The sequence below is a fragment of the Phascolarctos cinereus genome, unplaced genomic scaffold (genome assembly GCF_003287225.1).
Source record: "Phascolarctos cinereus isolate Bilbo 61053 unplaced genomic scaffold, phaCin_HiC Scaffold_4;HRSCAF=312, whole genome shotgun sequence".
In the NCBI taxonomy this organism is placed as follows: domain Eukaryota; kingdom Metazoa; phylum Chordata; class Mammalia; order Diprotodontia; family Phascolarctidae; genus Phascolarctos; species Phascolarctos cinereus.
Genome location: NW_027555847.1, coordinates 297,970,701 through 297,982,751, shown reverse-complemented (window position 1 = coordinate 297,982,751; position 12,051 = coordinate 297,970,701). Strand labels below are relative to the sequence as shown.

General features: G+C 37.6%; 1 long non-coding RNA gene across 2 annotated transcripts in view; it reads left to right on the top strand.

The window, feature by feature from the left end:
* Nucleotides 1-12,051, top strand: part of LOC110223077 (uncharacterized) — a 31,028-nt gene that overhangs the window by 697 nt on the left and 18,280 nt on the right. Inside the window, exons 2-5 of one of the 2 annotated variants that reach the window (XR_002328581.2) lie at nt 339-514; nt 6,735-6,898; nt 7,802-7,865; nt 10,424-10,578. This is a non-coding gene — a long non-coding RNA (uncharacterized LOC110223077). The remainder of the gene's footprint in view (nt 1-338; nt 515-6,734; nt 6,899-7,801; nt 7,866-10,423; nt 10,579-12,051) is intronic. The other variant, XR_002328583.2, reaches the window with a different exon arrangement.

The following is a 12,051-nucleotide window of genomic DNA, read 5'->3' as shown; positions in this document are numbered from 1 at the left end:
CCTACCAGCCTTATTGTAAGGGTTTGACATGATGTCCAGAGAGGGCTCCAAGAATTGTCTGGTTTGGGAAAAAAGAAAAATGAAACCTTGGAAAAGACAACAAGATCTAGTGTTTATTTAGACATACTGTTTACAACAAGAACAAAACACTGGAGGGAGAAATAGTGTGGATAATGTTTTGAGCTTTTTTTGAAGTCCTAATTCTAGATTAGATGACATTAAACATAGTCTTAAAAAGCACCTATGTGGGTGGTTTTGAAGGCCTTGAATTATTCAGCAAGTGTATTAATTCTCGATGTATATCTTCAAGATACATATTACTGTTCCCATTTTTTCAGAAGTTTAGAAACACAGTTGAGCTACCAAGACCTTCCTTCATAATAGAGAATTCCTGATTTCCTGATCTCTCAGACTGAAACAACATTGCTTTAAAAAAAATCTTTGAAACTAAAGCTTGGCTCTAATGAAGTTCATGAAAGGAATAAGATACTGAGGAGATTTGCTAAATATGCAGGTAAGTTAAATGGCAAAATAGTATTTCTAACTTAAAATGTTAATGTTCCTTCCCTTTTTCTTACTTTCTGCATCTAACTAAAAAAAGTATGTGACTAAAATAATAATACATTTTGGTCATCTTTTCTAGATCGACATTTCTACATTTTAGATTTTTTTAGTGTAGCATATTTGGATAAATTGAGTAGATAGGTCACAGTGAAGTCAATGTGTTAGTTCTGCCGACCACTTCTTTTTGAAATACAGAAATAGACCATGATTGGGAGTAGCTTACCTATTTCTTGTCACTGGATCTTGACTATGCACATGTCAGTATTTTTCTGAAGTGTAAATCATTTAAGGGCCAGGGAGGAGGACTTATTACCATCATGTGGAGAGAAAGAGAGAGAGAAAGAGAGCACTGTCTTGAGGTCGAAGGACTAGAGTTCAAATTCTAGCTTTTCACTTTGTGACTTTGTGCCAATCTTTTAAGTGCTCTGGCCTCAGATTTTTAGTCTGAAAAATGAGGGAGTTGGAATACATAACCTTTAAATTCCCATCCAGCTCGAGATCATTGTTTATGAAGTTATTGTTCACATGTCTAAATATCTCCTCTGACATAAGACAGGATACAGTGCATTAATGGAGAAAAAGTACATGGTATAGTGATACCAGTGTACTAAACAAAGTCAAGACACCTAGGTCAGACCCTTGGGTTCTATCCTCCTTAACTGTGTGACCATGTATAAGTCACTTAACCTCTGTGAGCCTGTAAATTGGAAACAAAATATCTGTGCTTTCTGCTTCATGAGTTTTTTGTGAAGAAAGTAGTTCATGAACTTCAAAGTTTATAAACTTTCATAAACTTTCAAAGTCTTAATAAATTTTTGTTGAATTGTGGTTAATTTAGACAGTTAGGTTCAGAATAATGGGTGTTTTTCTTAAGGAAAAAAATATATCTTCTCTTGGTTGACACCTGGTGGAAATTCCATGGGTCTTATAAAATACTTTGAAGGCTAGCCTGGTCTTGTAGTACAAATAATACTTGTGTTTCTCCGCCACCTAGTGGTAAAGCTGTTGAACTTGCCAAAACGCCTACCTCATCAGCTTCCTCAATATTAAATACTATTTAGTTCAATAATGTCACAAAGAGGTACTGTACACTATGAGAAAGACTCTAATGCTAGTTGGTGTTTTACGTGATTAAACACCATTTATCAATGGCTGGATGTTTTAGAGCTTGTAGAGAAATTTGAAAATATAAATGTTTCTGAAAAACAAGTATTACAAAGCCACAGTTAAAATCAATTAAAAGAGAGCCCAAAACACCCGTAAGCTTAGTAAGCTGTCTTCAACATATACATACAGTTTATAATTTATTCTTGATTTTATAATCCCTAATATTTGATGCTTTTAGATTCAATAAATTGCCAATATTTCTTTTTAAATCAGATTGGGTAAAGTTAGTCTTTTCAAAGAACAATCTTCTAGTTTTGCTTATTAGTTCTATAGTATTTTTGGTTCCCAATTTATTTCTTTTCTTTTTAAAATATTTTTTATTCTGTACTTTTTTAGAGTTTGTTTATCTGTTGGGTTTGCTAATATCTGGTTGTCTTTTGTTTTGAGCTTTTATTTTTTTGTTTATAAAAATACTTTTAGTAATGCTAAAGAAATACTAAATTACTATTTATTGCTTCTCCACTAACACTTTTTAACCCTTTAAAGATTTTATGTGCTTGCCTAGTACTTTATACCTTCTTTTTCTTCAGAGGACTTTTCTCTTGCATGATTTTCAGGTGAAAGACCTGAAATGAATTTTAGGTTCTCTTTTGCTTCTCTCTTTCCACTTGTTCCAGGGTCTACAACTACAAGATCCTACTGCGTCATTCAGAACCTGTTTAAAATCCATGTCTACTTTTCCATTTCTTATGAAAAAAAAATTTGTCCAAAATTTGGATGTCTTCTCTCATGATGATGGTGTTTTTTTTTTTCCCTTTCAGGACTTCTTGCCCGAATTATCCACCATTTCGGCAGTTTAAAATGCCACAGTCAGAATAATCTTCCTTTCCTGTATTATAATCATTATGTTATCCTTCTCAAATAGCTTCACTTGGTCCTTTTTGTTTTTTGCATAAGTTTAAGCTGTTCGTACTTGCCACTAAGGCTTTTCTTCTATTATACCCCAACTTAAAACTCATGTGTCATCTCCTCCTACTCATCTGCTAACTCTCCATACTCCTGTCAAGCACATCTTTCTGCCCCCTTTGTTAACTTGTCCCACTGTTGCCTCTGTGCATAGTTAAATGCTGCTTCCTGTCCTCAGAACAACTTCCCACTGGTGCAGTGGGAAACCTCCTTTCTCTTCTTAAAACCCCTACTCTAGAATCCCTTCTGGCCAGCAAGCTGAAAAAAAAGTACAGGTTCCAGTAAGATAATATTTCTAAAACCCTTATCACAGTGCCTGGCACATAGGCACTATCAAGATGCTTATTCCCTTCCCATCCCCCTGTCTAGTTTGCAAACCTGCACACAGGTCCATTTAGACAAAATATTTTTTTTCTCCTTTTTTCTGCTTATTCAGAAGACTCTAAATGATGAACAAAGCTTATTAAATTTTATTTTAAGTATTTTGGTAGATGTGGTTTTTATAATCAAAGCTGAAATATTTGTGAAATATAGAACAAAAAAAAAGAACAGTATGAGTTGAAGGGCTCTTAATTTCTGTTCCCCTAAAGTTCTCCTCCAGTAGGTCTCACAGTAGATAGAGCACTGGCCCTGGAGTCAGGAGAACCTGAGTTCAGATTTGGCCTCGGACACTTACTAGCCATGTGACCCTGGGCAAGGCATTTAACCCTGATTGCCTCAGTTCCTTAGCTGTAAAATGAGCTGGAGAAGGAAATGGCAAACCACTCCAGCATCTTTGCCAAGAAAACCCCAAATGAGGCCCCAGAGAGTCAGACATGATTGAAATGACTCAATAACAACTACTATTAGCTGAAATTTATATAGTATTTTACAATTTTTATTTAATTTGATCCTTACAACAACCCTGGGAGGTAGTTGCTATTATTATTATCGTTGTTTTATAGTTGAGGAAACTGAAGTGAACAGATTAAGTGACTTGCCCAAGGACACACATCTAAGTGTCTGAAGTGGGATTGGAACTCAGGTCATCCTGACTCCAGGCCCAGTGCTCTATCATAGCTGCTCCAGATAAAGCAATAATTCAGAGCTAATGACAGCATACATTTTTTTTTTGAGTAGATCTGTGATTTTGTTAGTATAGAAAACTTCCAGAGAGGAACTTCCTTTGCCAATGCAAATTGGCATTGTTTCTGCCATTTCTAGTCTTAGGGAGTAGCCTAGGACATAGAAGAGTTAAGTGAATTGCCCATGGTCCCATTACCAAATGTTAGAAGTGTGGCCTGAAACTGGGTTTTCATTTGTAAAACTTGTAGGAGATTGTAAAGTACCATATACTATATGTATACACACACACACACACATACACACACACATATATGTATATATATACATATATATGTATATATGTATTAAGTAGAAGCTTTGGCAGAACTACTGCAAATTATGATTTTCAGGTTTTTTAAGATTATGTTAGTGTTAGGTATAATTATAGAGAAAAACAGCAATCTGACTTATTTCATGTAAAAACCACCCAAATTGGAGAACTCATACTAGGAGCTGAGATGTAAAGAGCCATTTAAACTCTTCATTCCTCCTTGCTAGGAGTTCAATGGTAGAATTTTGTTTTGTAAAATTAAAGGTGGGATTGTACACCTGCATGTTTCTTGATTGCATTGTTCAAGAGTTTTTAACGTCTCCAACTTTTGATATCCTGTACAAATTCAACAAATGTTTATGCCAGTTAGACAGCTGAGATTGATGTTGACTTTATGACTTGAAAATATAATAGTTAAAATTTTAACTCAAGAGTTAGTTTAGTTTTTATTCTTCCTTGTTAAAAAAAATTAAAATTGGAAATATCCACTCTTCAATGACTTGAATAACAGGTTGTGAACAAGATACTGCTTTAGGGAGCCCCAGGAGACCTCGGACACCATCTTGCCTTTCTTTCTGTTAATTGCCATGAATAGTATTAATTCCCTGCCATGTGCCAGGCATTGTATTCAATACTGGGGATCCAGAGACAGAAAAGAAAAAGTTTTTGCCCTCAAGGAGCTTCTTCTATTGCATCAGGGGAAACAACACACACACGTACATACATACATACTTGCATGCATGCATACATACATACGTATATCAGTGTATGTGAAATACATAAAAGGTGATTTTTGTAGTGAGACGCTAGCAACTGGGGGAATTAAGAAAGGCTTCATGTAGAAGGTGGCACTTAAGCTAATCCTGGAAGGGAAGCAGGGCTTTTTCAGAGGTAGAGATGAGGATTAAGTGTATTCCAGGCATTGGAGACAGCTGGTGCAAAAGGGTGGGGATGGGAGATGTGGCTAGGTGGTGCCATAGAGCACAGAGCGCCAAGTCTGGAGTGAGGAATGCCTGAGTTCAACTCTGACCTCAGACACTTACTAGCTCCATGACTGTGGCCAAGTCGTTTAACCTCTGTTTGCCTCAGTTTCTTGATCTGTAAAATGGAGAAAATATTAGGAACTACCTGCCAGGGTTATTGTCAGGATGAAGTGGAGTACGCTTAGCACAGTGCCTTGCACATATTAACAGCTATATAAAGGCAGTCTAAAGTGTTCCTCCCCCACTCCCTTCACATTCCATCCCTACCCCCTTAGTAAACACTATATCAACGTTAGCTATTTTCACTGTTTATTATGAGGAACAGTAGGGTCAGGATGAACCGGTGTATTGTGTAATAAGTCTGGAAAGCTAGGTTGAGAGCTGGGGTGAAGAGATTTAAAGGCCAAACAGAACAGTTTGTCTGTGATCTTCGAGGCTCAGGGAAGGGCCTTGTTCCCTGTTATACAGTTCCTAAAGCAGAAGAGCTGGGATTTGGTCCCCAGTACTCTCACCCTTCCCTCTCCTTCAACCTTCATATCCTGTCAGTTACCAAGTCCTGTCGATTCTCTCTCCACATAATTTATTGAATCTGTCCCCTCTCTCCATTCATATAGCCATCACCCTGGTTCATGCTTTCATCATCTCTTTATCTCTTATGTCACTGAGGAAAGAATAGAATATGAATTACCCATGATGTCTACCCTCTCCCAAACTTAAATTTTCTTGACCAAGAATCTAGGCATATTTTAAAATAATTGCATAGACATTCAAAAGGCTTGGGTTGCAGTGAGTTATGTGTGGTTAATGTCTGTCAAATATTTTTCATGTGATCTATTGGTAAATTCATAGAATGAGGAGGAAAAATGTTTCAAAAGGACATATAGGCAAAAGACCAAAAAAAAAGTGGTAAGTCCCTAAAGACTTGTTCATATATGCTTAGCTCATTTCATCCTGTGCTGGTATAATTGGAAGAACAGTAGACTTGCAATCCATTGAAACTGACTTTGAACCTTGGGTCTCTCTGCCACTTACTAGCCATGAACAGGCCACCTCCTGAACTTTCTGAGCCTCAGTTTCCTCCTTTTAAAATGGGGTTGATAATACTTGTACTGTTTTGCTAACCTTGTTGTAGCTGTTCCTTCTTTGTTTTTGAAGAAGACCTGTGACATCACAATGTGGGAGTCAGGGTAAGGGGCATTCGTGTTCACCTGTGGCTGATCGGTCCAACAGGAATTCGAAAGGCACTACCACAGATTGGGCACAGATCAGTCCGGTAGAACATGTAGAAAGTGGCCCTGGATTTGCACAGCTTATGCTTCCTTTGTGTTTCTATAATTCTGCCTTGTTCATGGAGTACAGTATCTTCTTTGATGCAGGTACACCATGGTGGGGGCCTATGCTGGTGTTTCCCATGTCTCACAGTCAATATTAAAGTTCTTCAGAGATAACTTGAGAATATCCTAATACCTCTACTTCTGACCACCATGTGAATGCTTACCTTGTGAGAGCTGTCCATAAAATAGTCTTTTGGGTCAGTGTGCCTTTGTCATTCAAACAGTGTGGTCAGCCAGTTGGAGTTGTACTCTCTGCAATAGAGTTTCAGTGCTCTAGAGATACCTCAGTTCCTCAGTGTTTGGTATCTTATCTTGCCAGGTAAAGTTTAGGATCTTTCTGAGGCAATTCAAGTGGAAGCAGTTCAGTTTTCTGGCATGGCGCTGATAGACTGTCCACTTTCACAGATAATCAGCATGGAGGCTCTGTAGAGCTTCAGTTTGGTAGGCAGATGGATACTTCTTCCCTCCTGTGCTTTCTTTTGGAGCCTGCCAAACACTGAGCTAGCTCTGGCAAGATGTGCATCAACCTCATCATCTATGCGGACGTCCCAGCAGAATGTACTACAAAGGTAAGTGAAATTATTCTACAGCATTTGCTGTAAGTTAGGTTCCATATATGGATGGCAGTGCTGGCTGCTGGAGAACCTCTGTTTTTCTTGGTGTTAATTGTCAGGCTAAAATTAGCACAGGCAGCAGAGAATCAATCCATATTCCCTTGCATCTTGGCCTCAGAGAATGCATTGAATACACAATCATGTGTGAACAAAAATACGAGCACCAATTCCCACTCTCCTTTAGCCTCGGGCTTGTAGCCTTTCCAAATGAAATAGTTTATTTACTATCAGTTCGGAAGCTGACCTTGATGCTGTTTTCGTCCTTGTTGAAGGTGTCCAACAGCATCAAGGAAAACATCAAAGTTCGTTACCATTGTATGCCAGTTTCATGATGGCATGCTTGGCCATTTTATGGCCAAAACCGTGCATGGCAGGTTTTGGGTGAAGGATGATGCTCTCAGGCTTTCCCAGTTACCAGCAGAGTGAAGCAGGATTGTGTGCTTGCCCCTTTGCTCTTCAGCCCGATGCTAACCTTAAAGTGCTGAAGAAATGTAAATTAATCACTGTTATCTGCTTCAAACCCCATATTTTACTTTAGTTTCATCCTAATTACTTTACTTTGCTGATAGTCCTATGGCCAGGTTTTTCATAACTGTGTCTATCCACATTTATCCACCCACCCAAGTTAATTGATGTAGATTTAAAAGATAAAGAGAGATAAGTCATAGGAAGAGATTGACGGCATTAGGGAATTATTAAAAACAGTGGACTGGAGGACTTCATTTGCTTCCTGTGTCTTAATCCACATCCATGGGAATATTTATGAGTACAAAAGCTACATACTAATAGGGTTAAAATAAGATGAGAAGCAAAGCAAACATGATGTTTCATCTATTTTTTCATTTCCTCATATTTCAGACATTATTATCTCTTACTTAGAGAGAAAATGGCTACAGACCACAAGATGGCTTACTCAGAAGAGGTGGGTAGTTTGATTCTGGCACTGACTTTGTTTCTAGAACTTAAAAGAAATAGGACTTTATTTCATGTATTAAAGAATTATGATATTCTATTGCTTTGGTCTTCCTGTTGTGTTTTTTTTAATGCAGATATGTATTTTTGTCTCTGAGAATATCTGCTACGTATAGAGTCTAATAAACATGTTAACTTTAGTCAAACTGTAGAGAGAGGTATAAGTGGAAAGTAAGGACCACGAGTGGTACTTGTAGCATAAAACTTTTTTTTATTCTAAATTTTAATGCCAAAGAAGAGAGTGCATTTCCACATAAACAGAACACAAAGAGGATATTCCGTGAAACCAATGAATCTTTATTTTGTGCCATTTGCTTTTCTTGTAAAAAGTATATAACAAATTCTACCTATTACTTTAAAAAGTATCCAGCCGAGAGAAAGAGGGAAAAAAACCCTTTTGTAACAAATTAGCATATATGAGCAAAGTAAACCCATACAGTGGCTGTGTCCAAAAATGTATGTCTTTTCACTTTATATCCATCACTTCTCTGTCAGGGTGTGAGATTATCCACAATTGGGATTATCCTTCCTCTTAACACCCAACTGTTCCCCACCTCATCACGTTTCCTTCACCAATCCTAAGTGTCAGCAAGCTTTTATTAAGCACATACTATGTGCCAGAAAATGTGTCAAGCTTTGAGGATACCAGAAAGGCTAAAACAAAAATCCAACCAAGTCCCTACTCCAATGGGGGAGACAACATGTAAATAATTGTACAAACAAGATACGTGCTGGATAAATTGGAGATGATCTCAGAGGAAAGGCACTAAGATTAAGGAGAATTGGGAAAGGCATCTTTTAGAAGGTGGGACTTCAGTTGAGACTTGAAGGAAACTAGTGAATCTAGGTAGTAGAAATGAGGAGGAAGAGAGGTCTTAGGAATAAGGAGGGAAAGAGTTCCAGGCATGGGGCCACTGAAAACACCAGAGTTGGGAGAGAGGGTAATATATTTGGGGAGTAGCAAGGAAGCAAGATTACATGGTAAGGTGTATGGTGTAAGAAGACTGGAGAGGTAGGAAGGGGCTAGGTTGCAAAGGGCTTTGAAAGTCAACAGAGAAGATGGCCTCACCATTCCAGATCTTGAATTGTATTATGAAGCAGCAATCATCAAAACTTCTTGGTACTGGCTAAGAAATAGAGTCGTGGATCAGAGGAATAGGTTAAGTATGCAAGACATGGTAGTCAATGACTATAGTAATCTATTATTTGATAAACCCAAAGATCCCAGCTGGTAAGATAAGAACTCACTCTTTGACAAAAACTGCTGGGAAAACCGGAAAAGAGTATGGCAGAAACTAGGCACAGATCAAAATCTCACACCATATACCAAAATAAAGACAAAATGGGTTCATGATTTAGATATAAAGGCTGATACTGTAAGCAGACTGGGAGAGCAAGGAATAGTTTACCTATCAGATTTATGGAGAACAGAAGAATTCATGACCAAACAGGAAATAGAGAACATTACGAAAAGCAAAATGGATAACTTTGATTACATTAAATTGAAAAGGTTTTGCATAAACAAAGCCAATACAACTAAGATTAGAAGGAAGGTAGAAAATTAGGAAAGAATTTTTACAGCCAGTGTCTCTGATAAGGGCCTCATTTCTAAAATATATAGAGAATTAAGACAAATTTATAAGACTACAAGCCATTCCCCAATTGATAAATGGTCAAAGGATATGAACAGGCAGTTCTCAGATGAAGAAATTAAAGCCATCTATAGTCATATGAAAAAATGCTCTAAATCACTATTAATTAGAGAAATGAAAATCAAAACAACTCTGAGGTACCACATCACACCTATCAGATTGGCCAAGATGACAAAGCAGGAAAATGATAAATGTTGGCGAAGATATGGGAAAATTGGAACACTAATGCATTGTTGTGAACTAACTCAACCGTTTTGGAGGGCATTTTGAAACTATGCCCTAAGGGCTATAAAACTGTGCATACCCTTTGACCCAGCAGTAACACTTTTAGCGCTGTATCACCAAGAGATCATACAAATGGGAAGAAGGACCCGCATGTACAAAAATATTCACAGCAGCTCTTTCTGTGGTGGCAAAGAATTGGAAAGTGAGGGGATGCCCATCCATTGGGGAATGGCTGAACAAGTTGTGGTATATGGATGGAATTCTATTGTGCTATGAGAAATGATGAGCAGGCAGACTACAGAAAAACCTGGAAAGACTTGTATGGTCTGATGCTGGGTGAAGTGAGCAGAACCAGGAGAACACTGTATACAATAACAGCCATGTTGTACGATGACTAATATTGATAAACTTAACCCTTTTCCGAAATGCAAGGATCTATGACATCTCCAAAGGCCTCATGATAGAAAATGCTATCCACATCCAAAGAAAGAACTGTGGAGTTTGAATGCAGATCGAAGCATAGTATTTACTATTTTTTTTCTTCTGTTGAGTTTTATTTCCCTTTTCTGGTGGTTCCTCCTATTGGTTCTAATTCTTACTTACATCACTAATGTAAAAATATGTTTAATAGGAATGCAAAAAAAAAGTCAACAGTGGGTTTTATATTTGCTGCTGGAGGTAATAGTGGCTAGATGGAGCAGTAGATGGAGCCCTTCCCCCCACCTGGAGTCAAGAAGACATCTTTTTGAATCTGGCCTCAAATACTTCCTAGCTGTATGACCCTAGGTGAGTCACTTAACCTTGTTTGCCTTAGTTCCTTATCTGTAAAATGTGGAAAAAGAAATGGCAAACTACTTTGATGTCTTTGCCAAGAAAAACCTAAGTGGGGTCACAAAGAGTCAAACATAACTGAAATGATTCAATAACAACAACCTGTAGGCAATAGGGTTTTTGTTGAATGGTGGGGGAGAATGTGTGTGTGTGATATGGTCAAATCTTTGCTTTAAGAAGATCAGTTTGGCAGAAGAGTGGAGGATAGATTGCAATGGGTTGAGGAATGAGATAAGGAGACCATCGAGCAAGGCACAGTGATAGGCTAATGCAGTGTTCCAAGTTGAGTTTGAGGTATTTCAGGACTAAACTCTGTGTGGGGTGGGGGGAGGGGGTGGGGGGGAGTGGGGTGGGTAGGTGTGCGAGCTCACACTCCAGCATGTGTTTTCAATCCTTTGTCCATTTCAGATAAGTGAAGCTTATCTGATGCCTGCTCTGCTCCCTTCCTCCATGTGTATATACTCTTCTTTTCATGCATCCTAATTGTGGAAATAGCAAGTTCTACTTTCTTAGTATATTCCTTTTAATCTCCCTTCTCTTTCCCCTCCTAAAATTCTCAGAACAGAACCAATCTACTGCTAGGACCTCTGTTTTTCTTATTTAACTCCTTTAGTACCCTTAAAAAAACCTTAAGCTTCTATGGGGACACTTGTTTCTTCTCCTCTCATTAAAATGGATATATAATTTCTTCAATTGCTCAAATAAATTTACCTTTCTAGTTTCTTTGGATGTTTGTATTTCAGAGTTCCTATTTAGCTCTTTTTTATTATCAGCAATGCTTGAAAGTTTTATTTCATTAAAGGTTATTGTTATTATTATTATTATTATTGCCCTATAGAATTATATTCAGCTTTGTGGGCTAAGTTTTTCTTGGTTGTAAGCTTTTACCATTTGCTTTTTGGACTATTGTGTTCCAAGATCTTCTCTTGTTTTATAGTGGTAGCTGACAGGTCTTGTGTGACCCTGACTGTTGTTCCTTGGTACTTGAATTGCTTCTTTCTGTATGCTTGCAGTATTTTTTTCTTTGAGCTTTGGATTTTGGTGATTACATTTGTTGGCATTTCCGAGACTCTTCATTTTAAGATTTTTTTAAGAAATCATCAGTGAATTCTTTTTATCTTTACTTTGTCATCTGGTTCTATCAGATCTGGGGCAGTTTCATTTATAGTTTCTTGAAAAATAATGTTCATGCTTTTTTTAAACCTTAGTTTTCAGGGAGTTCATTGCTTCTTAATCTATCTTAAAATAACCCTATTCTCACTCACTCAACCCCCTACCGTCCTTAATTTATTGCTTTTTCTTTCTTCCTTCTATTTATCTAATTCTTCCCCTTTTCCTACCCTTTTATCTCCCATTTAATTAACTAAAAATTCCCTGTTCTCTCCTTGCCTTTGACCTCTTTAAAAAAAACAAAAAAACCTTTTTGCT